We start from the raw sequence: 26325 nt of genomic DNA on the forward strand, positions 1-26325 counted from the left end.
AGCTCTAGCAGGGCATATCCCTGAGTATAGCCAGTCGACCGGGGCAGCTCTAGCGGGGCATATCCCTGAGTATAGCCAGTCGACCGGGGCTGCTCTAGCGGGGCATAGCCCTGAGTATAGCCAGTCGACCGGGGCAGCTCTAGCAGGGCATATCCCTGAGTATAGCCAGTCGACCGGGGCAGCTCTAGCGGGGCATATCCCTGAGTATAGCCAGTCGACCAGGGCAGCTCTAGCGGGGCATATCCCTGAGTATAGCCAGTCGACCGGGGCAGCTCTAGCGGGGCATATCCCTGAGTATAGCCAGTCGACCAGGGCAGCTCTAGCGGGGCATATCCCTGAGTATAGCCAGTCGACCGGGGCAGCTCTAGCGGGGCATATCCCTGAGTATAGCCAGTCGACCGGGGCAGCTCTAGCGGGGCATAGCCCTGAGTATAGCCAGTCGACCGGGGCAGCTCTAGCGGGGCATAGCCCTGAGTATAGCCAGTCGTCCGGGGCAGCTCTAGCGGGGCATAGCCCTGAGTATAGCCAGTCGACCGGGGCTGCTCTAGCAGGGCATATCCCTGAGTATAGCCAGTCGACCGGGGCAGCTCTAGCGGGGCATATCCCTGAGTATAGCCAGTCGACCGGGGCTGCTCTAGCGGGGCATAGCCCTGAGTATAGCCAGTCGACCGGGGCAGCCCTAGCGGGGCATATCCCTGAGTATAGCCAGTCGACCGGGGCAGCTCTGGCGGGGCATAGCCCTGAGTATAGCCAGTCGACCGGGGCAGCTCATAACATCCTGGACAGAGACAACCCCAGTCTCATAACATCCTGGACAGAGACAACCCCAGTCTCATACCATCCTGGACAGAACAACCCTAGTCTCACAACATCCTGGACAGAGACAACCCCAGTCTCATAACATCCTGGACAGAGACACCCCCAGTCTCATAACATCCTGGACAGAGACACCCCCAGTCTCATAACATCCTGGACAGAGACAACCCCAGTCTCATAACATCCTGGACAGAGACACCCCCAGTCTCACAACATCCTGGACAGAGACAACCCCAGTCTCATAACATCCTGGACAGAGACAACCCCAGTCTCATAACATCCTGGACAGAGACACCCCCAGTCTCACAACATCCTGGACAGAGACACCCCCAGTCTCATAACATCCTGGACAGAGACACCCCCAGTCTCATAACATCCTGGACAGAGACAACCCCAGTCTCATACCATCCTGGACAGAGACAACCCCAGTCTCATACCATCCTGGACAGAGACAACCCCAGTCTCATAACATCCTGGACAGAGACACCCCCAGTCTCACAACATCCTGGACAGAGACAACCCCAGTCTCACCTTTTATGACAGGATAAATAGGTCCTGGTGAACAGCGATCCAACTGTAAGAAATGATTCCTGAAGTCCTCAGTGACACAGATCATTACTCAGCTCCGGGTGATGTCAACATTTGGTCCCGTCAAAGAGTTTCGGGAAGACGGACTCACCATGACAACAGACTGTCAGACTGACTGACTCAGACATCATGGCCATTCCCCATGACAACAGACTGTCAGACTGACTCAGACATCATAGCCATTCACCATGACAACAGACTGTCAGACTGACTGACTTAGACATCATGGCCATTCACCATGACAACAGACTGTCAGACTGACTCAGACATCATGGCCATTCACCATGACAACAGACTGTCAGACTGACTGACTCAGACATCATGGCCATTCCCCATGACAACAGACTGTCAGACTGACTGACTCAGACATCATGGCCATTCACCATGACAACAGACTGACTCAGACGTCATGGCCATTCACCATGACAACAGACTGTCAGACAGACTCAGAGCGAAGGCTCTGTGTAAGAAACTAACCTGGAGTCTTGAAATGCTAGTATCTTAGTCTTGTAACTTCCTTGACTTTGAGCAATAGCAGGGCCACGACTCAGATCATAACTGCTTTGAAGTGGAAACATGAAAGATGTCGGCCTGCTCTCCCTTCCCTTCCCAACAGGTGTCCAAACAGCTGGAGAGGTGGATAGCAAGGACGAGAGAGAGGGAGGACGAGTGAGAGAGAAAGGAGAGAGAAAGGACAAGAGCGAGAGAGGAGGGATAGAGAGGGGACAAGATGAGAGAGAGAGAGAGAGAGAGAGAGAGAGAGAGAGAGAGGACAAGAGAAAGAGGGGAGAGAGAGAGAGAGAGAGGACAAGACGAGAGAGAGGACAAGAGTGAGAGGGGAGGGATAGAGAGAGAGGACAAGAGAGAGAGAGAGAGGACAAGACGAGAGAGAGCATGCAACATTCTGCTAAAATATCCTCCGTGTACAACGTTGAACACCAAATAATGCAGAGCAGAATTAGGCCGATACCCACTAATTATCAAAATACAGAAAATAGCCGTTATTTTCTACAACCACCTAAAAGGAATCGATTCCCAAACCTTCCATACCAAAGTCATCACCTACAGAGAGATGAACCTGGAGAAGAGTCTCCTAAGCAAGCTGGTCCTGGGGCTCTGTTCACAAACACAAACACACCCCACAGAGCCCCAGGACAGCAACACAATTAGACCCCACAGAGCCCCAGGACAGCAACACAATAAGACCCAACCAAATCATGAGAAAACAAAAAATATAATTATTTCCTATGTGTCAAGTAGTTAACAAAAAAAACTGAGCAAACTAGAATCCTATTTGGCCCTAAACAGAGAGTACACATTGGTAGAATACCTGACCACTGTGACTGACCCAAACTTAAGGAAAGCTTTGACTATGCACAGACTCAGTGAGCAGAGCAGTAGGCAGACCTGGATCTCAAGAGAAGACAGGCTATGTACTCACTGCCCACAAAATGAGCTGGAAACTGAGCTGCACTTCCTAACCTCCTGCCAAATATATTGGAGACACTTACAGTGGGGCAAAAAAGTATTTAGTCAGCCACCGATTGTGCAAGTTCTCCCACTTAAAAAGATGAGAGGCCTGTAATTTTCATCATAGGTACACTTCAACTATGACAGACAAAATGAGAAGAAAAAAAAATCCAGAAAATCACATTGTAGGATTTTCAATGAATTTATTTGCAAATTATGGTGGAAAACGGAGAGACAGAGAGAGAGAGAGAAACACCAAAGTGGAGAGCCCTCCCCCCCACTATCTCTCCAAGCAGGCAGAGTGAAGTGTTTCTCAACATGATAAGAGTGGCCGCAGGTTAAAACAGTAGAATATGACGCTGACAAGAGAACAGAGATGTACTACTGTGGGAGTGAACCGCTCCGTGCTTTAGAAAACATATTGACGGCGAAGGTGGGGTTACAACCTTACATTTTTCATTCTGTTACCTAACCTGAGCATTAAACCATTCAGTTGAAAGTACAGAAGCCTTTTGGAATGCTGTGTGTAGGAGGACCTCCCGTACGTAGGATGGGATGACCTCCTGTATGTAGGATGACCTCCTGTATGTAGGATGACCTCCTGTATGTAGGTGGACCTCCTGTATGTAGGATGGGATGATCTCCTGTATGTAGGAGGACCTCCTGTATGTAGGTGGACCTCCTGTATGTAGGATGGGATGACCTCCTGTATGTAGGATGACCTCCTGTATGTAGGATGACCTCCTGTATGTAGGTGGACCTCCTGTATGTAGGATGGGATGACCTCCTGTATGTAGGAGGACCTCCTGTGTGTAGGATGACCTCCTGTGTGTAGGTGGACCTCCTGTATGTAGGAGGACCTCCTGTGTGTAGGATGACCTCCTGTGTGTAGGTGGACCTCCTGTACGTAGGAGGACCTCCTGTATGTAGGATGACCTCCTGTATGTAGGATGACCTCCTGTATGTAGGATGACCTCCTGTACGTAGGATGACCTCCTGTACGTAGGTGGACCTCCTGTACGTAGGATGACCTCCTGTACGTAGGATGACCTCCTGTACGTAGGATGACCTCCTGTACGCATGTGGACCTCCTGTACGTAGGATGACCTCCTGTACGTAGGATGACCTCCTGTACGCATGTGGACCTCCTGTATGTAGGATGACCTCCTGTACGTAGGATGACCTCCTGTACGTAGGTGGACCTCCTGTATGTAGGTGGACCTCCTGTACGTAGGTGGACCTCCTGTACGTAGGTGGACCTCCTGTACGTAGGTGGACCTCCTGTACGTAGGTGGACCTCCTGTACGTAGGTGGACCTCCTGTATGTAGGAGGACCTCCTGTACGTAGGTGGACCTCCTGTACGTAGGAGGACCTCCTGTACGTAGGAGGACCTCCTGTACGTAGGATGACCTCCTGTACGTAGGATGACCTCCTGTACGTAGGATGACCTCCTGTATGTAGGATGACCTCCTGTACGTAGGATGACCTGTATGTAGGTGGACCTCCTGTACGTAGGAGGACCTCCTGTACGTAGGATGACCTCCTGTACGTAGGTGGACCTCCTGTATGTAGGTGGACCTCCTGTACGTAGGTGGACCTCCTGTACGTAGGTGGACCTCCTGTACGTAGGTGGACCTCCTGTACGTAGGATGACCTCCTGTACGTAGGTGGACCTCCTGTATGTAGGTGGACCTCCTGTATGTAGGTGGACCTCCTGTACGTAGGATGACCTCCTGTACGTAGGATGACCTCCTGTATGTAGGATGACCTGTATGTAGGTGGACCTCCTGTATGTAGGAGGACCTCCTGTACGTAGGAGGACCTCCTGTACGTAGGATGACCTCCTGTACGTAGGAGGACCTCCTGTACGTAGGAGGACCTCCTGTACGTAGGAGGACCTCCTGTATGTAGGAGGACCTCCTGTATGTAGGAGGACCTCCTGTATGTAGGATGACCTCCTGTACGTAGGAGGACCTCCTGTATGTAGGAGTTAGTTGGCTATGAAACCACCCCAGAGGCACAAACTAGTCCTTACTTCATGAAATAATACACCAAACACATGACACCCACCTACTGCCACAGGTTACCTTCAACTAGCGATGCACACTGTGTCACAACCAATGAACACAACACTCTGTAGCGGGAGTTATCCCCGAGTGTTCGAGAACGCCAGGCGTTATCCCCGAGTGTTCGAGAACGCCAGGCGTTATCCCCGAGTGTTCGAGAACGCCAGGCGTTATCCCCGAGTGTTCGAGAACGCCAGGCGTTATCCCCGAGTGTTCGAGAACGCCAGGCGTTATCCCCGAGTGTTCGAGAACGCCAGGCGTTATCCCCAAGTGTTCGAGAACGCCAGGCGTTATCCCCGAGTGTTTGAGAACGCCAGGCGTTATCCCCGAGTGTTCGAGAAGCCAGGCGTTATCCCCGAGTGTTCGAGAACGCCGGGCGTTATCCCCGAGTGTTCTAGAACGCCGGGCGTTATCCCCGAGTGTTCTAGAACGCCGGGCGTTATCCCCGAGTGTTCTAGAACGCCGGGCGTTATCCCCGAGTGTTCTAGAACGCCGGGCGTTATCCCCGAGTGTTCTAGAACGCCAGGCGTTATCCCCCTTTTACTCGAGTAAAAGTCTTAAGTATCAAAAGTAAAAACAATTCAAATTCCTTATATGAAGCAAACCAGACAGGACAGTTATTTATTTTGACAGATAGCCAGCGGCACACTCCGGCACACTCCGGCACACTCCGGCACACTCCGACACACTCCGACACACTCCGACACACTCCGACACACTCCGACACACTCCGACACACTCCGACACACTCCGACACACTCCGACACACTCAGACACACTCAGACACACGACATTGTCCAACACTCAGGCATAAATTACAAACTAAGCATGTGTTTGAGTGAGTCCTCCAGATCAGAGGCAGTAGGGATGACCAGGGATGTTCTCTGTTTAGTGAGTCCTCCAGATCAGAGGCAGTAGGGATGACCAGGGTTGTTCTCTGTTTAGTGAGTACTCCAGATCAGAGACAGTAGGGATGACCAGGGATGTTCTCTGTTTAGTGAGTCCTCCAGATTAGAGACAGTAGGGACGACCAAGGATGTTCTCTTGATAAGTGTGTGAATTGGACCATTTTCCTGTCCTGCTAAGCATTCAACATGTAACGAGTACGTTTGGGTATCAGGGAAAATGTTTGGAGTAAAAAGTACAGTATTTTCTTTAGGAATGTAGTGAAGTAAAAGTTGTCAAAAATATAAATAGTAAAGTAAGGTACAGATACCACAAAAAACGACCTAAGTAGTACTTTAAAGTATTTTTACTTAAGTAGTATCACTCCAGTACAGTTCTGTTTTCAGGATGTAAATCTTGGTGGAGCTCAAACTCAACATGATTTTTTATATACACGTCAGCAAAGCCACAAACACTAAACAATACATTAACTGCACTGTAACGGTGACAAACGGTGCCCACAAACTGTTATGGCCGACATAAAGCTGTCCCAACAGCAGAGCCTTCTGTTCAGCACCATGGAGTGAATCCTTACCACGGCTACACCTGGTTATCAGCGGAGCCGTGTCTGGCAGCCAAACAGTTCCTCCTGCCAAATTTACTGCCTTTAATTTTAAAAAAACATAGCTGATACGGCTGACTCAGTTAAAACAAACGTGGTTTCTGCTGACAATTGAGATGTACAGACTACGGCATAAGTGAATGATGAGTGGATAAGAGGCAATCCGTCATTTTAAGACATTAAGACATTAATGAGCGAGCTCGGATGGACGTAACATTAGTCAATATAACTATTTGTTCAGTACTTTTGAAACATACAATGACAGAATTCAGAACATGGGCCGTTCTTACAGTGTACTCCCTGTACACCAAGTCAGAACCGTAGGATAAATAAAGGGGGCTTATAAACAGACAATGAAAGCTTTTACAATATTTGATGATTACATTTCTCTAAAAATAGGTTATAGGCTACATGTGCACCACCAAGTCAGAACCGTAGGATAAATAATGGGTGCATATAAACAGACAATGAAAGCTTTTACAATATTTGATGATGACATTTCTCTAAAAACAGGCTGTAGGCTGCATGTGCCCCACCAAGTCAGAACAGTAGGCTAAATTAAGAGGGGTAAATAGACCACATTATTAGGGTGAGGCACATGTGCTACTAACAGCTTACAGCACAACATACACTTAGTATGACTTTCTTAGCTACAGTCTACATCTCTCCCTGGAATACTACATCATTCATGCAGCAGCGTACTGGACATTTTTGGACTCACCATTGTTGTGCTGTGTTCACTTGAACAGGAAGGTGGCACGGCGGTCCTTCGTGTGGGCAAATTTTGACGTGAAACTTTGTCATCAAAGCCGGGCATTCTATGGATTTATGCTGCTTTCAAGACAAATAGGACCTTGGAAAAATACAAAGTGATCTTCAGGTCAGAGCTCTAGAAAGAAGCCAGAGGTCCCGACTTGTAATTCCCAGTTGGATGTCCGTTCAAAACGTATTTTCCCCAGTTGGAGCTTGTGTCCCGCCCGTCCCGCCCCCCCCGAGTTCCCAGTTGTCTTGAACTCAATGAAGTCAGATTTCCCATATCCCAGTTTCCAGTTGTCTTGCAGCAGAAGTCATGGGGTCTTATTCACTAGGAACCGAGGAACGTTCATCTCTCTGTCTGGGAGACCAGGGGTCGTATTCACTAGGAACCGAGGAACGGGACGTATTCACTAGGAACCGAGGAACATTCATCTCTGTCTGGGAGACCAGGGGTCGTATTCACTAGGAACCGAGGAACGTTCATCTCTGTCTGGGAGACGGGACGTATTCACTAGGAACCGAGGAACGTTCATCTCTGTCTGGGAGACGGGACGTATTCACTAGGAACCGAGGAACGTTCATCTCTGTCTGGGAGACGGGACGTATTCACTAGGAACCGAGGAACGTTCATCTCTGTCTGGGAGACGGGACGTATTCACTAGGAACCAAGGAACGTTCATCTCTGTCTGGGAGACGGGACGTATTCACTAGGAACCGAGGAACGTTCATCTCTGTCTGGGAGACGGGACGTATTCACTAGGAACCGAGGAACGTTCATCTCTGTCTGGGAGACGGGACGTATTCACTAGGAACCGAGGAACGTTCATCTCTGTCTGGCCAATGTATTCAACCTTTTCTGGCCCGTGGTTTTGCATATGAATGTTTATCATTTTAAGGTTGGAAAAGAGACCCTTAAACCCAGACTTGGACCACACCCCCAGTCCACTGAATAGCAGGCAGGGGAAGCAAAATAGGGATTGCTTTGCAACGGATTCCTTCCAAACCACTCCTTGTTGAATTCCGACGTGTTGTGTAATGTTTATGCCCGATGGCCGATGAGCATCGATACATTTCATCTATAATTGACAAGGATTTGCCAGTAGATTGTCGACGTGATTCATGATGACGACTGCTAGCTATGATTTTGAAAGTATGAGGTTGACATGATCCGTCCAATCATAGTTGAGGGGTAGATATAACGTGATTGGGACATCATTTTTATCTGTGGCCAATGACCTTGAGCCGTTTTGGACGGGCACTTCTAATGTAACTCTCTGGCAACACCCAATGGGGGCGTGAACTGTCTAGCTCTCCCTGTAGATTCTGCAGTGATGTAGTGTCCCCCATGAGTGACAGAATACTGAGCCAATCACAGCGTAACTAGAGAACGTTACCTTACTCTCTGTATTTCCCACTGGCTGCCCCACCCCCACAGAAAGCACTGATCGAGGTTGAAACATCTGCATTTTGGAGCTGCCTTTAAATCAAGAAAACAAAGAAAAATAGAATGTTTATTATGCGGCTTCATTAACTCATTACATTGTTTGCAAACTGATGTGTGATACTCATTAATGTCAATATAACATGCAAACCAGGCTGTGTCCCAACCTGCCCTGAATGACAGGGGCCGCCATTGCTCCTGCAGTAAGCACAGCCATGTTCGAGGGACTACGAGAAGGAGAAAGATTCATTTTCACAGCTACAGTTAATGTCTTCTAGAAGTGTGGTTTATAATGCTGCTTTATCAGGGCGGAGCACACCTCATCATAAAAAGATATCACTACGCAGCCGTAGGGAACACATCCCATTCCCTGTCGGCAACATTCATTAACCCAGATATCGCAATATTTTATTCTGTGAAAGTGTCAGAATTAGAAGTAGATATGATAATGAACCAGGCTGAAATATGTGGCATATTTCCTGGTCAGAGAGAGAGCTCTTTACTGGGGGAAATGAGGACGATGTCCTGGACAGAGCTCTCTACTGGGGGAAATGAGGACGATGTCCTGGACAGAGACAGAGCTCTCTACTGGGGAAAATGAGGACGATGTCCTGGACAGAGACAGAGCTCTCTACTGGGGAAAATGAGGATGATGTCCTGGACAGAGCTCTCTACTGGGGGAAATGAGGATGATGTCCTGGACAGAGCTCTCTACTGGGGAAAATGAGGACGATGTCCTGGACAGAGCTCTCTACTGGGGAAATGAGGACGATGTCCTGGACAGAGCTCTCTACTGGGGGAAATGAGGACGATGTCCTGGACAGAGCTCTCTACTGGGGAAAATGAGGACGATGTCCTGGACAGAGCTCTCTACTGGGGAAAATGAGGACGATGTCCTGGACAGAGCTCTCTACTGGGGGAAATGAGGACGATGTCCTGGACAGAGCTCTCTACTGGGGGAAATGAGGACGATGTCCTGGACAGAGACAGAGCTCTCTACTGGGGAAAATGAGGACGATGTCCTGGACAGAGACAGAGCTCTCTACTGGGGGAAATGAGGATGATGTCCTGGACAGAGCTCTCTACTGGGGGAAATGAGGATGATGTCCTGGACAGAGCTCTCTACTGGGGAAAATGAGGACGATGTCCTGGACAGAGACAGAGCTCTTTACTGGGGGAAATGAGGACGATGTCCTGGACAGAGACAGAGCTCTTTACTGAGGGAAATGAGGACGATGTCCTGGACAGAGCTCTTTACTGGGGGAAATGAGGATGATGTCCTGGACAGAGCTCTCTACTGGGGGAAATGAGGACGATGTCCTGGACAGAGCTCTCTACTGGGGGAAATGAGGATGATGTCCTGGACAGAGCTCTTTACTGGGGGAAATGAGGATGATGTCCTGGACAGAGCTCTCTACTGGGGGAAATGAGGACGATGTCCTGGACAGAGCTCTTTACTGGGGGAAATGAGGACGATGTCCTGGACAGAGCTCTCTACTGGGAAAATGAGGACGATGTCCTGGACAGAGACAGAGCTCTTTACTGGGGGAAATGAGGACGATGTCCTGGACAGAGACAGAGCTCTCTACTGGGGGAAATGAGGACGATGTCCTGGACAGAGCTCTCTACTGGGGAAAATGAGGACGATGTCCTGGACAGAGACAGAGCTCTTTACTGGGGGAAATGAGGACGATGTCCTGGACAGAGACAGAGCTCTTTACTGGGGGAAATGAGGACGATGTCCTGGACAGAGCTCTTTACTGGGGGAAATGAGGATGATGTCCTGGACAGAGCTCTCTACTGGGGGAAATGAGGACGATGTCCTGGACAGAGCTCTCTACTGGGGGAAATGAGGATGATGTCCTGGACAGAGCTCTTTACTGGGGGAAATGAGGATGATGTCCTGGACAGAGCTCTCTACTGGGGGAAATGAGGACGATGTCCTGGACAGAGCTCTTTACTGGGGGAAATGAGGACGATGTCCTGGACAGAGCTCTCTACTGGGAAAATGAGGACGATGTCCTGGACAGAGACAGAGCTCTTTACTGGGGGAAATGAGGACGATGTCCTGGACAGAGACAGAGCTCTCTACTGGGGGAAATGAGGACGATGTCCTGGACAGAGCTCTCTACTGGGGAAAATGAGGACGATGTCCTGGACAGAGCTCTCTACTGGGGAAAATGAGGACGATGTCCTGGACAGAGCTCTCTACTGGGGAAAATGAGGACGATGTCCTGGACAGAGACAGAGCTCTCTACTGGGGAAAATGAGGACGATGTCCTGGACAGAGCTCTCTACTGGGGAAAATGAGGACGATGTCCTGGACAGAGCTCTCTACTGGGGGAAATGAGGACGATGTCCTGGACAGAGCTCTCTACTGGGGAAAATGAGGACGATGTCCTGGACAGAGACAGAGCTCTCTACTGGGGGAAATGAGGACGATGTCCTGGACAGAGCTCTCTACTGGGGGAAATGAGGACGATGTCCTGGACAGAGCTCTCTACTGGGGAAAATGAGGACGATGTCCTGGACAGAGCTCTCTACTGGGGAAAATGAGGACGATGTCCTGGACAGAGCTCTACTGGGGGAAATGAGGACGATGTCCTGGACAGAGACAGAGCTCTTTACTGGGGAAAATGAGGACGATGTCCTGGACAGAGCTCTCTACTGGGGAAAATGAGGACGATGTCCTGGACAGAGCTCTCTACTGGGGGAAATGAGGACGATGTCCTGGACAGAGACAGAGCTCTCTACTGGGGAAAATGAGGACGATGTCCTGGACAGAGCTCTCTACTGGGGAAAATGAGGACGATGTCCTGGACAGAGCTCTCTACTGGGGGAAATGAGGACGATGTCCTGGACAGAGCTCTCTACTGGGGGAAATGAGGACGATGTCCTGGACAGAGCTCTCTACTGGGGAAAATGAGGACGATGTCCTGGACAGAGCTCTCTACTGGGGGAAATGAGGACGATGTCCTGGACAGAGCTCTCTACTGGGGAAAATGAGGACGATGTCCTGGACAGAGACAGAGCTCTTTACTGGGGAAAATGAGGACGATGTCCTGGACAGAGCTCTCTACTGGGGGAAATGAGGACGATGTCCTGGACAGAGCTCTCTACTGGGGGAAATGAGGATGATGTCCTGGACAGAGCTCTCTACTGGGGGAAATGAGGACGATGTCCTGGACAGAGCTCTCTACTGGGGGAAATGAGGATGATGTCCTGGACAGAGCTCTCTACTGGGGGAAATGAGGACGATGTCCTGGACAGAGACAGAGCTCTCTACTGGGGGAAATGAGGATGATGTCCTGGACAGAGACAGAGCTCTCTACTGGGGGAAATGAGGATGATGTCCTGGACAGAGCTCTCTACTGGGGAAAATGAGGATGATGTCCTGGACAGAGACAGAGCTCTCTACTGGGGGAAATGAGGATGATGTCCTGGACAGAGCTCTCTACTGGGGAAAATGAGGATGATGTCCTGGACAGAGACAGAGCTCTCTGCTGGGGGAAATGAGGACGATGTCCTGGACAGAGCTCTTTACTGGGGGAAATGAGGACGATGTCCTGGACAGAGCTCTTTACTGGGGAAAATGAGGACGATGTCCTGGACAGAGCTCTCTACTGGGGGAAATGAGGACGATGTCCTGGACAGAGCTCTCTACTGGGGGAAATGAGGACGATGTCCTGGACAGAGCTCTCTACTGGGGGAAATGAGGACGATGTCCTGGACAGAGCTCTCTACTGGGGAAAATGAGGACGATGTCCTGGACAGAGACAGAGCTCTTTACTGGGGAAAATGAGGACGATGTCCTGGACAGAGCTCTCTACTGGGGGAAATGAGGACGATGTCCTGGACAGAGCTCTCTACTGGGGGAAATGAGGATGATGTCCTGGACAGAGCTCTCTACTGGGGGAAATGAGGACGATGTCCTGGACAGAGCTCTCTACTGGGGGAAATGAGGATGATGTCCTGGACAGAGCTCTCTACTGGGGGAAATGAGGACGATGTCCTGGACAGAGACAGAGCTCTCTACTGGGGGAAATGAGGATGATGTCCTGGACAGAGACAGAGCTCTCTACTGGGGGAAATGAGGATGATGTCCTGGACAGAGCTCTCTACTGGGGAAAATGAGGATGATGTCCTGGACAGAGACAGAGCTCTCTACTGGGGGAAATGAGGATGATGTCCTGGACAGAGCTCTCTACTGGGGAAAATGAGGATGATGTCCTGGACAGAGACAGAGCTCTCTGCTGGGGGAAATGAGGACGATGTCCTGGACAGAGCTCTTTACTGGGGGAAATGAGGACGATGTCCTGGACAGAGCTCTTTACTGGGGAAAATGAGGACGATGTCCTGGACAGAGCTCTCTACTGGGGGAAATGAGGACGATGTCCTGGACAGAGCTCTCTACTGGGGGAAATGAGGACGATGTCCTGGACAGAGCTCTCTACTGGGGGAAATGAGGACGATGTCCTGGACAGAGCTCTCTACTGGGGAAAATGAGGACGATGTCCTGGACAGAGACAGAGCTCTCTACTGGGGAAAATGAGGACGATGTCCTGGACAGAGACAGAGCTCTCTACTGGGGAAAATGAGGACGATGTCCTGGACAGAGCTCTTTACTGGGGAAAATGAGGACGATGTCCTGGACAGAGCTCTCTACTGGGGGAAATGAGGACGATGTCCTGGACAGAGACAGAGCTCTCTACTGGGGGAAATGAGGACGATGTCCTGGACAGAGACAGAGCTCTCTACTGGGGGAAATGAGGACGATGTCCTGGACAGAGACAGAGCTCTCTACTGGGGAAAATGAGGACGATGTCCTGGACAGAGACAGAGCTCTCTACTGGGGAAATGAGGACGATGTCCTGGACAGAGCTCTCTACTGGGGGAAATGAGGATGATGTCCTGGACAGAGCTCTCTACTGGGGAAATGAGGACGATGTCCTGGACAGAGCTCTTACTGGGGGAAATGAGGACGATGTCCTGGACAGAGCTCTCTACTGGGGGAAATGAGGACGATGTCCTGGACAGAGCTCTCTACTGGGGGAAATGAGGACGATGTCCTGGACAGAGCTCTCTACTGGGGGAAATGAGGACGATGTCCTGGACAGAGCTCTCTACTAGAGAAAATGAGGATGTGGATCCCCAGAGGAGAGACAGGCCTCTGACCACTGTACTGTAACTTCTCCCCCCTGGTCACATCCATCAGTGGGACGGACGGACGGACGGACAGTAAAGACCCAAGCATCCAACAGAACCAAAACCTTGAAATAGTAAATATTGAAGAAAAAAAAGATAGACGGGAGATGTAGCATTTCTGATTTGTAATCAAGGAAACAAATTAGTTTTCATTAGGAGCATTTGGGCTCAATTAGAGTAGATCAGTGAGGACGAATGAATAAGAGATTATATTTCAAAGCAGTTAGATGGCAACCAAATGATTTATTAGTTCCTTGTTAATGTTAAAAGTATGAAGCGTGATGAAGAGGAGGAAGCAGATACAGAAGGGTTATTAGGGATTACACTGGATGCTAATTGGACATGAGTTATTACACTGGATGCTAATTGGTGTATCAAGCTGACTTGATCCCCAAAAAATCTATAAATGAGCCCTAAGACAAAGCCTAAGAAAAATATTGTCCGTAACCAAATAAAAATGACTCCAGCCTTGGAAAGTCTTTAAACCAACAGAACGGCTCCAGTCGGTCTGATGCAGCAGAATTATCAATTGTGAGTTGTTTTTTAATTGGATGAAAGTAGACTACTTTAAAATTGAAAAATGGGCCTTGAAAGTTCTGGTACACCCACTAGAGAACTCTTCTTGGTTTATACCTATTCAGCATTGTTTACATCCTCTTAAACTATAGCCCCGCCCGTAAACTATAGCCCCGCCCGTAAACTACAGCCCCGCCTATAAACTACAGCCCCGCCCATAAACTACAGCCCCGCCCGTAAACTACAGCCCCGTCCGTAAACTACAGCCCCGCCCGTAAACTACAGCCCCGCCCGTAAACTACAGCCCCGCCCGTAAACTACAGCCCCGCCCGTAAACTACAGCCCCGCCCGTAAACTACAGCCCCGCCCGTAAACTATAGCCCCGCCCGTAAACTATAGCCCCGCCCGTAAACTATAGCCCCGCCCGTAAACTCAGTGCGCTGTCTAAAGCCTTAGCTCCACCCATCTCTTTAAAGATTCATGTGAGGCCATGTGCTAAACAGAGTGAGTTCAGTAGTGTACTGAACAACTAAAGAGTTCAAGACTAAAAGCTGGTTTATACTATGGGTGTGTCCCTAAATTCAATCTGGAGTGCTAAAGAGTGATCACAGTGCGCTCTGGGCGTTCATTAAACTCAGAGCGTTTCGCTCTCGGAGCGCTCAGAGAGCACACTGGACGCTCTGGCCGAGGAGTCGGGTTGATCCGAGCGTTCAGAGAGCACACTGGACGCTCTGGCCGAGGAGTCGGGTTGATCCGAGCGTTCAGAGCTCACACTGGACGCTCTGGCCGAGGAGTCGGGTTGATCCGAGTGTTCTGACCTCACAACAGAAGTCAAGCACGCAAGCTAACTGGCTAACGTTGGCTAGCTTTCTAGCTACTTCCTGACACAAATGAGGGAACCATTTTACACCGCCCTAGCAGAGCCGGTTAATCTGTTTTTATGTTATCCAGAGCATCGGAGACGGAAACTGTGCTGCTGGTAACCATTTAACCTTTCTAGCTTTTTTGCCAACTTTAACTGACCGGCCATATTCGACGCGTTCCTAAATTCGTCAGTTATTCTGCGCTCTGGCACACTCATACGAGTGCCCTGAAATCGGTGTAGATAGCCAGAGCGAATTTACCTGCCAAGTCTATCGACAGTTGTCGCAGTGACATCATGAAGATTCTATTGAAATGGTTTTCTTACATAGTGGAGTCTTTTTGTTTAGACATGTAGCTAGCTAGCTAAACAATGAAACATAATCCCAGCTCATAATGTTACTACCCTGCATTAATCTGCAGGTAGCTAACCAACCAGGTTCAATGTTAGCTAGCTAGCTAACATTAGGCTATAACTAGCATTACAAATGGCTCTGGAGATACGAATAATATCACTACACAGATCATACACATAACGTTAGCTAGCAAGCCAGCCAGCTAACTTTAGCTAGAAAGCTAACAGTACACTCGAAATGTAAACTACTTTCAATTACAAACGTGTAATATCTGAAAATGTAGCTAACTGGACTATCTTACCCGTATACACGGATGGATGCTTCTCCCGCTCTGTCACGGTTGCCATTGTTACCCCTTAGTTTGAAGATGTAATCCGGAGACATGCGTTTTATACAACAGCCTTCTGTGCGTTCTCTTTTCGACTCCGTCTGCACATTTGCAATCAAAAACGACAGAATTTTGTCCTTAGCCGTCATACTCTAATTCCGCCGATTTCAAAACGGGGTCCTCCGGAAAGTGGAGAGCAACACATATGCAGTTCCACTACGCGACGTCATTAGAAAGGATTACCTAAGCATACGGGACCAGCTCATGTTACAGACAGAAGCGTGATATATGGCAGACCAATCAGAACTCATCTCTTGACATGTCCAGCCCACCCATTATCTCAGCCAATCATGGCTCTCGGGAAGGTTCCCCCCCCTCTTTTCGGTGGCTAAACTAACTAGGCTCGTAATTTAACCATTTGATTCATATTTACAGATGGTATACACACATGTTATTAAGGCACATGAAAGTGCACATGTTCCAGAGGGCATTTCTGCTACAAAAAAAACAACAACAGATTGATGCTTTTTATTTTTATGTTCAAATGGCTCTCCTGTGAGGTAGTGACGCGTGACCTAGCTTCCTGAAATGAGTCACAATTTGGCTTCCAAAAAGCATCCTTTCAAATGACCAGAAGAGATGGTCCCCTTGAAAAACAATGTCTCTGAATCCACCAGGTCTATATAACACAAGTCAAGGTGAAAGTGTAGCCTACGTGTCATCCCAGGTGATCTGATCCCAGACCAGTGTTCAGGTAGGGTCAGAGATGTTTAATACAAGCTACTTCCTGTCTAATTAACATCCCAGGTGATCTGATCCCAGACCAGTGTTCAGGTAGGGTCAGAGATGTTTAATACAAGCTACTTCCTGTCTATTAACATCCCAGGTGATCTTATCCCAGACCAGTGTCCAGGTAGGGTCAGATATGTTTAATACAAGCTACTTCCTGTCTATTAACATCCCAGGTGATCTGATCCCAGACCAGTGTTCAGGTAGGGTCAGAGATGTTTAATACAAGCTACTTCCTGTCTATTAACATCCCAGGTGATCTTATCCCAGACCAGTGTTCAGGTAGGGTCAGAGATGTTTAATACAAGCTACTTCCTGTCTATTAACATCCCAGGTGATCTGATCCCAGACCAGTGTTCAGGTAGGGTTAGAGATGTTTAATACAAGCTACTTCCTGTCTATTAACATCCCAGGTGATCTGATCCCAGACCAGTGTTCAGGTCGGGTCAGAGATGTTTAATACAAGCTACTTCCTGTCTATTAACATCCCAGGTGATCTGATCCCAGACCAGTGTTCAGGTAGGGTCAGAGATGTTTAATACAAGCTACTTCCTGTCTATTAACATCCCAGGTGATCTGATCCCAGACCAGTGTTTAGGTAGGGTCAGAGATGTTTAATACAAGCTACTTCCTGTCTAATTAACTGATCTAGGGCTGCAGTTTCAACTGATCGCAATGCAGATCTCTTCTCCTCTCTCTTCTGTCCTGCGTCCCAAATTCAGAAATGAGCACATTTTGTTTGCTCTACATTTGGCTTGCTAATTCAACCCGTCCGAGAGGAGGAGGAGAGATGCAGAGCAGAGAGGTGGCTTTAATATGCCTCACAGGCCGTGTGTGTGTGTGTGTGTGTGTGTGTGTGGTTTCTGTGCCTCACAGGTCCTTCTCCCTCCTTCCTCACCACTCGTCATTAGCATTCTAAATACATACAAGGCTTTGTCATCACATTCCCCTCACAACTCATTTCAACTCAAATTATGCATTTTATAATTATGCGTTATACAGTGTCTCCTTGTTCAACTACTACATTACCTCCTGTCTAAGATCAGCCAGGAGAGAACTACACAGACAGGCCGTTCAGCCAGGAGAGAACTACACAGACAGGTAGTTCAGCCAGGAGAGAACTACACAGACAGGTAGTTCAGCCAGGAGAGAACTACACAGACAGGTAGTTCAGCCAGGAGAGAACTACACAGACAGGTAGTTCAGCCAGGAGAGAACTACACAGACAGGTAGTTCAGCCAGGAGAGAACTACACAGACAGGTAGTTCAGCCAGGAGAGAACTACACAGACAGGTAGTTCAGCCAGGAGAGAACTACACAGACAGGTAGTTCAGCCAGGAGAGAACTACACAGACAGGTAGTTCAGCCAGGAGAGAACTACACAGACAGGTAGTTCAGCCAGGAGAGAACTACACAGACAGGTAGTTCAGCCAGGAGAGAACTACACAGACAGGTAGTTCAGCCAGGAGAGAACTACACAGACAGGTAGTTCAGCCAGGAGAGAACTACACAGACAGGTAGTTCAGCCAGGAGAGAACTACACAGACAGGTAGTTCAGCCAGGAGAGAACTACACAGACAGGTAGTTCAGCCAGGAGAGAACTACACAGACAGGTAGTTCAGCCAGGAGAGAACTACACAGACAGGTCGTTCAACCAGGAGAGAACTACACAGACAGGTAGTTCAGCCAGGAGAGAACTACACAGACAGTAGTTCAGCCAGGAGAGAACTACTCAGACAGGTAGTTCAGCCAGGACAGAACGACACAGACAGGTAGTTCAGCCAGGATAGACCTACACAGACAGGTAGTTCAGCCAGGATAGACCTACACAGACAGGTAGTTCAGCCAGGACAGAACGACACAGACAGGTAGTTCAGCCAGGATAGACCTACACAGACAGGTAGTTCAGCCAGGACAGAACGACACAGACAGGTAGTTCAGCCAGGATAGACCTACACAGACAGGTAGTTCAGCCAGGAATCAGGAGAGAACTACACAGACAGGTAGTTCAGCCAGGAGCGAACTACACAGACAGGTAGTTCAGCCAGGAGCGAACTACACAGACATGTAGTTCAGCCAGGAGAGAACTACACAGACAGGTAGTTCAGCCAGGATAGAACTACACAGACAGGTAGTTCAGCCAGGAGAGAACTACACAGACAGGTAGTTCAGCCAGGAGAGAACTACACAGACAGGTAGTTCAGGCAGGACAGAATGACACAGACAGGTAGTTCAGCCAGGAGAGACCTACACAGACAGGTAGTTCAGCCAGGAGAGAACTACACAGAGAGGTAGTTCAGCCAGGAGAGACCTACACAGACAGGTAGTTCAGCCAGGAGAGAACTACACAGACAGGTAGTTCAGCCAGGAGAGAACTACACAGACAGGTAGTTCAGCCAGGAATCAGGAGAGAACTACACAGACAGGTAGTTCAGCCAGGGGAGAACTACACAGACAGGTAGTTCAGCCAGGAGAGAACTACACAAACAGGTAGTTCAGCCAGGAGAGAACTACACAGACAGGTCGTTCAGCCAGGAGAGAACTACACAGACAGGTAGTTCAGCCAGGAGAGAACTACACAGACAGGTAGTTCAGCCAGGAGAGAACTACACAGACAGGTAGTTCAGCCAGGAATCAGGAGAGAACTACACAGACAGGTTGTTCAGCCAGGATAGAACTACACAGACAGGTAGTTCAGCCAGGAATCAGGAGAGAACTACACAGACAGGTAGTTCAGCCAGGACAGAACGACACAGACAGGTAGTTCAGCCAGGACAGAACTACACAGACAGGTAGTTCAGCCAGGAGAGAACTACACAGACAGGTCGTTCAACCAGGAGAGAACTACACAGACAGGTAGTTCAGCCAGGAGAGAACTACACAGACAGGTAGTTCAGCCAGGAGAGAACTACACAGACAGGTAGTTCAGCCAGGAGAGAACTACACAGACAGTAGTTCAGCCAGGAGAGAACTACTCAGACAGGTACTTCAACCAGGACAGAACGACACAGACAGGTAGTTCAGCCAGGATAGACCTACACAGACAGGTAGTTCAGCCAGGATAGACCTACACAGACAGGTAGTTCAGCCAGGACAGAACGACACAGACAGGTAGTTCAGCCAGGATAGACCTACACAGACAGGTAGTTCAGCCAGGACAGAATGACACAGACAGGTAGTTCAGCCAGGATAGACCTACACAGACAGGTAGTTCAGCCAGGAATCAGGAGAGAACTACACAGACAGGTAGTTCAGCCAGGAGAGAACTACACAGACAGGCCGTTCAGCCAGGAGAGAACTACACAGACAGGTAGTTCAGCCAGGAGAGAACTACACAGACAGGTAGTTCAGCCAGGAGAGAACTACACAGACAGGTAGTTCAGCCAGGAGAGAACTACACAGACAGGTAGTTCAGCCAGGACAGAACTACACAGACAGGTAGTTCAGCCAGGAATCAGGAGAGAACTACACAGACAGGTAGTTCAGCCAGGAGAGAACTACACAGACAGGTAGTTCAGCCAGGAGAGAACTACACAGACAGGTAGTTCAGCCAGGAGAGAACTACACAGACAGGTAGTTCAGCCAGGAGAGAACTACACAGACAGGTAGTTCAGCCAGGAGAGAACTACACAGACAGGTAGTTCAGCCAGGATAGAACTACACAGACAGGTAGTTCAGCCAGGATAGAACTACACAGACAGGTAGATCAGCCAGGAATCAGGAGAGAACTACACAGACAGGCCGTTCAGCCAGGATAGAACTACACAGACAGGTAGTTCAGCCAGGAGAGAACTACACAGACAGGTAGTTCAGCCAGGACAGAACTACACAGACAGGCCGTTCAGCCAGGAATCAGGAGAGAACTACACAGACAGGTAGTTCAGCCAGGAGAGAACTACACAGACAGGTAGTTCAGCCAGGAGAGAACTACACAGACAGGTAGTTCAGCCAGGAGAGAACTACACAGACAGGTAGTTCAGCCAGGAGAGAACTACACAGACAGGTAGTTCAGCCAGGAGAGAACTACACAGACAGGTCGTTCAGCAACTGCATTGTGAAACATTGAATCATAAGATAATACAATTGCAATTCATGTGATAGGTCTATAGATAGTTTGAATTATATGATTGGCCTACGGCCTGTCTCCATTGGCCTATGGCCTTTCTCCGTTGGCCTATGGCCTTTCTCCGTTGGCCTATGGCCTTTCTCCATTGGCCTATGGCCTGTCTCCGTTGCTGGTCAACTACAGATGCCACCAGGTCATTTCATTTAAAACAGCAGAGGTCATCATGAGACACTGACGAAACACTCATACAGAATGGTCTTTGCATCGCGGCAACACAGATATTTAATTAAGCTAATACTGCCTCTGGTTTAGTCCTCGATATTTCACAGTCATCTCTGGCTAGCCAACTCACAGCCACAGCCAGAATCATGCTAGCTTTCATCAGTTGCCCTGTTGTGTTACAGATTTACAACCTACTGCTCTTTGTGGACGAACACGGACAAACACCGGGAGAGAGTGTAAGACTTTTATATCACTAATGAGTAAAAGAAAAATTCAATGAGAATTTGTTCCAAGCATGTTCAAAGAAGAGCAACTTACTCAAGTAGGCTGCAGAACCATGGACAGCTACTGTCAGTGTCTGGTGTTGGACCTGACTCCTCTCCCAGTCTCCCCACTAAAGCCAGTGTCTGGTGTAGGACCTGACTCCTCTCCCAGTCTCCCCACTAAAGCCAGTGTCTGGTGTAGGACCTGACTCCTCTCCCAGTCTCCCCACTAAAGCCAGTGTCTGGTGTAGGACCTCTCCTCTCCCAGTCTCCCCACTAAAGCCAGTGTCTGGTGTAGGACCTCTCCTCTCCCAGTCTCCACACTAAAGCCAGTGTCTGGTGTAGGACCTCTCCTCTCCCAGTCTCCCCACTAAAGCCAGTGTCTGGTGTAGGACCTCTCCTCTCCCAGTCTCCCCACTAAAGTCAGTGTCTGGTGTAGGACCTGACTCCTCTCCCAGTCTCCCCACTAAAGCCAGTGTCTGGTGTAGGACCTGACTCCTCTCCCAGTCTCCCCACTAAAGCCAGTGTCTGGTGTAGGACCTCTCCTCTCCCAGTCTCCCCACTAAAGCCAGTGTCTGGTGTAGGACCTCTCCTCTCCCAGTCTCCACACTAAAGCCAGTGTCTGGTGTAGGACCTCTCCTCTCCCAGTCTCCCCACTAAAGCCAGTGTCTGGTGTAGGACCTCTCCTCTCCCAGTCTCCCCACTAAAGTCAGTGTCTGGTGTAGGACCTGACTCCTCTCCCAGTCTCCCCACTAAAGCCAGTGTCTGGTGTAGGACCTGACTCCTCTCCCAGTCTCCCCACTAAAGCCAGTGTCTGGTGTAGGACCTCTCCTCTCCCAGTCTCCCCACTAAAGCCAGTGTCTGGTGTAGGACCTCTCCTCTCCCAGTCTCCCCACTAAAGCCAGTGTCAGGTGTAGGACCTCTCCTCTCCCAGTCTCCCCACTAAAGTCAGTGTCTGGTGTAGGACCTCTCCTCTCCCAGTCTCCCCACTAAAGCCAGTGTCTGGTGTAGGACCTCTCATAGTCTCCCCACTAAAGCCAGTGTCAGGTGTAGGACCTCTCCTCTACCAGTCTCCCCACTAAAGCCAGTGTCAGGTGTAGGGCCTCTCCTCTACCAGTCTCCCCACTAAAGCCAGTGTCTGGTGTAGGACCTCTCCTCTCCCAGTCTCCCCACTAAAGCCAGTGTCAGGTGTAGGACCTCTCCTCTACCAGTCTCCCCACTAAAGCCAGTGTCAGGTGTAGGACCTCTCCTCTACCAGTCTCCCCACTAAAGCCAGTGTCTGGTGTAGGGCCTCTCCTCTCCCAGTCTCCCCACTAAAGTCAGTGTCTGGTGTAGGACCTCTCCCAGTCTCCCCACTAAAGCCAGTGTCTGGTGTAGGACCTCTCCTCTCCCAGTCTCCCCACTAAAGCCAGTGTCTGGTGTAGGACCTCTCCTCTCCCAGTAGGCTCTCCTCAGTCATAGATCAAACACACTTTAACATCACCATTCTCTGTTCTGTGGCCCGAGAAGCTAAAGCCTCGTATGGTTTTATTACCGTCAAGTCCCATCGCGATCTGATAGGCCGTCCCACTCCAATCACATGTCTAGTGATTGGTGGACGTTTCAATGGAGCATGAAGCAGATCTACTGTGTCTGTAGAACCAACACTCAGCAGTCCCCACCGTGAGTACAGAGCAGCACGGCTTGACTGACAGCATCTAGCTCATAGATACCCCAGAAAGCACGCGAAGAAAATAAATAAATACAACAGGTGAAAGTAGCATAATAAATTACAACTTTGCTCAGCGGATAAAAGCAGCATTTCATACGCACGCGCACACGTTCCACGAATGATCATCTGATAACTGACCACATGAATCAAACTGAATATGGGTTTGTGTGTCTATGCTGATGAAAAGGAAAACTAGACTATCAGTAGCAAGATTGTTCGGCTTCCCAATTCATCCAGTCAAATGTTGATGCTCCGGTTTGCGCGCATTGTAACAGTCCTCATAATAGACACGAGTCATCTCAGATCGGCGAAGTCTACAGCGTGGATGCCCCCCCCCCCCCCCCCCCCTTTCACTAGGAAGATGCAGTGGACTCTTGTTTTCTGTGTTCCTGTACATAAATAGTGAATGTGTAATTCGGTCAACCGGGCGGGTTGATGTAAGAAATATATATAATAATAAATACTGTCAGGCGTCAGGACCCAAGGAGGAGGACAGCTCCCAAATCGCCGCGGACGCGCTGACAGACCGCTAATGAAAACACAACATGTACCGTTCTGTGAACCGTCTATTCAATGCATCAGGTTGATTCGATAGATCGATGTATGGAGTCATTTGGACAACGGAGGAGAAATGACACAGTAACTTCATAGATGTTGTCTAGTCTGGCACTTCAATATTTGACATTGGCTAAAATAATGCAGGGGGGGGGGTTAAGGGGCCATTTTCAGACCTTAATTTCAATAGGCTTGTGAAGAGTTGAGTGAGCGAGCTAATGCAGAAAACTACACATTTGCGTTTATTTTCACTCATTCTAAAATGTTAGATCCAAAAATAATATCTAGACTGCACTCAACCAGGACTTCATTGGCTTATGAAAGTAAACCACATAATAGTTCAAATTAAGTCTTGTAAAAAAAAAATATTAAAAAATGAAATATGTGCCATCTTTCACTATTCAGGCATCCAACGTGTCATAATAGGTGTGTAACCAAGATGCCCAGTTGTGTGAATCAAACGGGTCCCGTCTAATTTAACTCACCGGGGGCAGATGAAGCTCCAACCGACGGTCTTCTTACCCGGAGACAGCAGGAAGCCTCCAGTAGCCCAACACCAAAATAACCAGACTTGATTCCACTAATATGGTGGTCCTCCTTTTAATCCACTTTTAAATGTAAGGCTATTTGGTAGAAGAACAAAACAAAATGTCACTCATTACGTGATACCTTCTGTGTTGCGTAAAACGGAGAGGAGAGATTCCAAAAGAGGCAAATTGTTTGACTCAGTTTGTGATACTGTGTATCTCAAGGTAATGCTCAGTGTTGAATCCACTTCCCAGGGACGCAGCTTTTATTCCGTTAGCAGCACAAGCTAATGGCAAGTAGCACCAGTGGCAACCCAAAGACACACGGGCCCTGCTTTTTCAAACAGCCGATAATGTCTTTTAATCTTGTTTTTTTTTAAAGAGTCCGAAAACCCGTTCCCGCTGCGATCAACAAATTCCTTCCATTGGGGAGTCTTTTGGATCGCAGCACACACACACACACCGCTCTTTCAATAGCAGCCGTGTGTGTTTCGTGCTACTGTGAGGAGCAGCTGCCAGCCACAGACCAAAGCAACAAGAAATGCGGCATCCGAGACAGCAAGGGAAGAAAAAAAATCGACATGAAACGTCCCCCCTTTTTTCTCAAACTCAGAGATCAATGTCAATATCCATTATATCCCGGTAAAAGCGTATATCCTCACTAAACGATTGAGGTATGACCCGCCAGGACGGTCGTTCCAGCGGCAGTGATTGTGTTCACACTTTCACGGAGGCCGTCCTCGATACACAACACTCCTTTTCTTCCCAGCCTCCTCCGGTTGTGACAAGCATGTCGCGGCCAATCCACGAGCGCGCATCCCGGACCCCCTCCTTCCTCTGACCGGAGCGCTCCCGGTAAAACATGGCCGGTATAAACTCCATGGATTGGAGTCAGTAAAGTAGACAATGGAACAGTGTGCACCGTGCAGCTAATACACCCATAGAGACAGTTGATAGGCTACTATTAGGGGCCAGATGATGTTTGTGTGTATATATATATATTAGGTTACTATTATAAGACAATAGTAATATAACCTTTGGTGTTATTATGCATTGGTCTACACTTATACAGTAACCACTATCTCCAGCCCTCATCCAATCAGACAGCCACTTACCAGGCCTCATCCAATCAGACAGCAGCTTCCCAGGCCTTATACAGTAACCACTATCTCCAGCCCTCATCCAATCAGACAGCCACTATCAGACAGCCACTATCTCCAGCCCTCATCCAATCAGACAGCCACTATCTCCAGCCCTCATCCAATCAGACAGCCACTATCTCCAGCCCTCATCCAATCAGACAGCCACTATCTCCAGCCCTCATCCAATCAGACAGCCACTATCTCCAGCCCTCATCCAATCAGACAGCAGCTTCCCAGGCCTCATCCAATCAGACAGCCACTATCAGACAGCCACTTCCCAGCCCTCATCCAATCAGACAGCCACTTCCTCCAGCCCTCATCCAATCAGACAGCCATTTCCTCCAGCCCTCATCCAATCAGACAGCCACTATCAGACAGCCACTTCCCAGCCCTCATCCAATCAGACAGCCACTTCCTCCAGCCTTTATCCAATCAGACAGCCACTTCCTCCAGCCCTCATCTAATCAGACAGCCACTTCCTCCAGCCCTCATCCAATCAGACAGCCACTACCTCCAGCCTTTATCCAATCAGACAGCCACTATCTCCAGCCCTCATCCAATCAGACAGCCACTTCCTCCAGCCCTCATCTAATCAGACAGCCACTTCCTCCAGCCCTCATCTAATCAGACAGCCACTTCCTCCAGCCCTCATCTAATCAGACAGCCACTTCCTCCAGCCCTCATCTAATCAGACAGCCACTTCCTCCAGCCTTTATCCAATCAGACAGCCACTATCTCCAGCCCTCATCCAATCAGACAGCCACTTCCTCCAGCCCTCATCTAATCAGACAGCCACTTCCTCCAGCCCTCATCTAATCAGACAGCCACTATCTCCAGCCCTCATCCAATCAGACAGCCACTTCCTCCAGCCCTCATCCAATCAGACAGCCACTATCTCCAGCCCTCATCCAATCAGACAGCCACTTCCTCCAGCCCTCATCTAATCAGACAGCCACTTCCTCCAGCCCTCATCCAATCAGACAGCCACTACCTCCAGCCTTTATCCAATCAGACAGCCACTATCTCCAGCCCTCATCCAATCAGACAGCCACTTCCTCCAGCCCTCATCTAATCAGACAGCCACTTCCTCCAGCCCTCATCTAATCAGACAGCCACTTCCTCCAGCCCTCATCTAATCA

General features: G+C 49.1%; 1 protein-coding gene across 1 annotated transcript in view; it reads right to left on the bottom strand.

The window, feature by feature from the left end:
- large1 (LARGE xylosyl- and glucuronyltransferase 1) overlaps positions 1-24799 on the bottom strand; it is a 215447-nt gene extending 190648 nt beyond the window's left edge. The window contains exon 1 of the mRNA XM_064963116.1: positions 24003-24799. The gene's annotated coding sequence lies outside the window, so the exon portion shown is untranslated. The remainder of the gene's footprint in view (positions 1-24002) is intronic.
- Between the last annotated feature and the right edge of the window lie 1526 nt (positions 24800-26325).

The sequence above is a fragment of the Oncorhynchus masou genome, unplaced genomic scaffold, assembly GCF_036934945.1.
Source record: "Oncorhynchus masou masou isolate Uvic2021 unplaced genomic scaffold, UVic_Omas_1.1 unplaced_scaffold_679, whole genome shotgun sequence".
In the NCBI taxonomy this organism is placed as follows: Eukaryota; Metazoa; Chordata; class Actinopteri; order Salmoniformes; family Salmonidae; genus Oncorhynchus; species Oncorhynchus masou.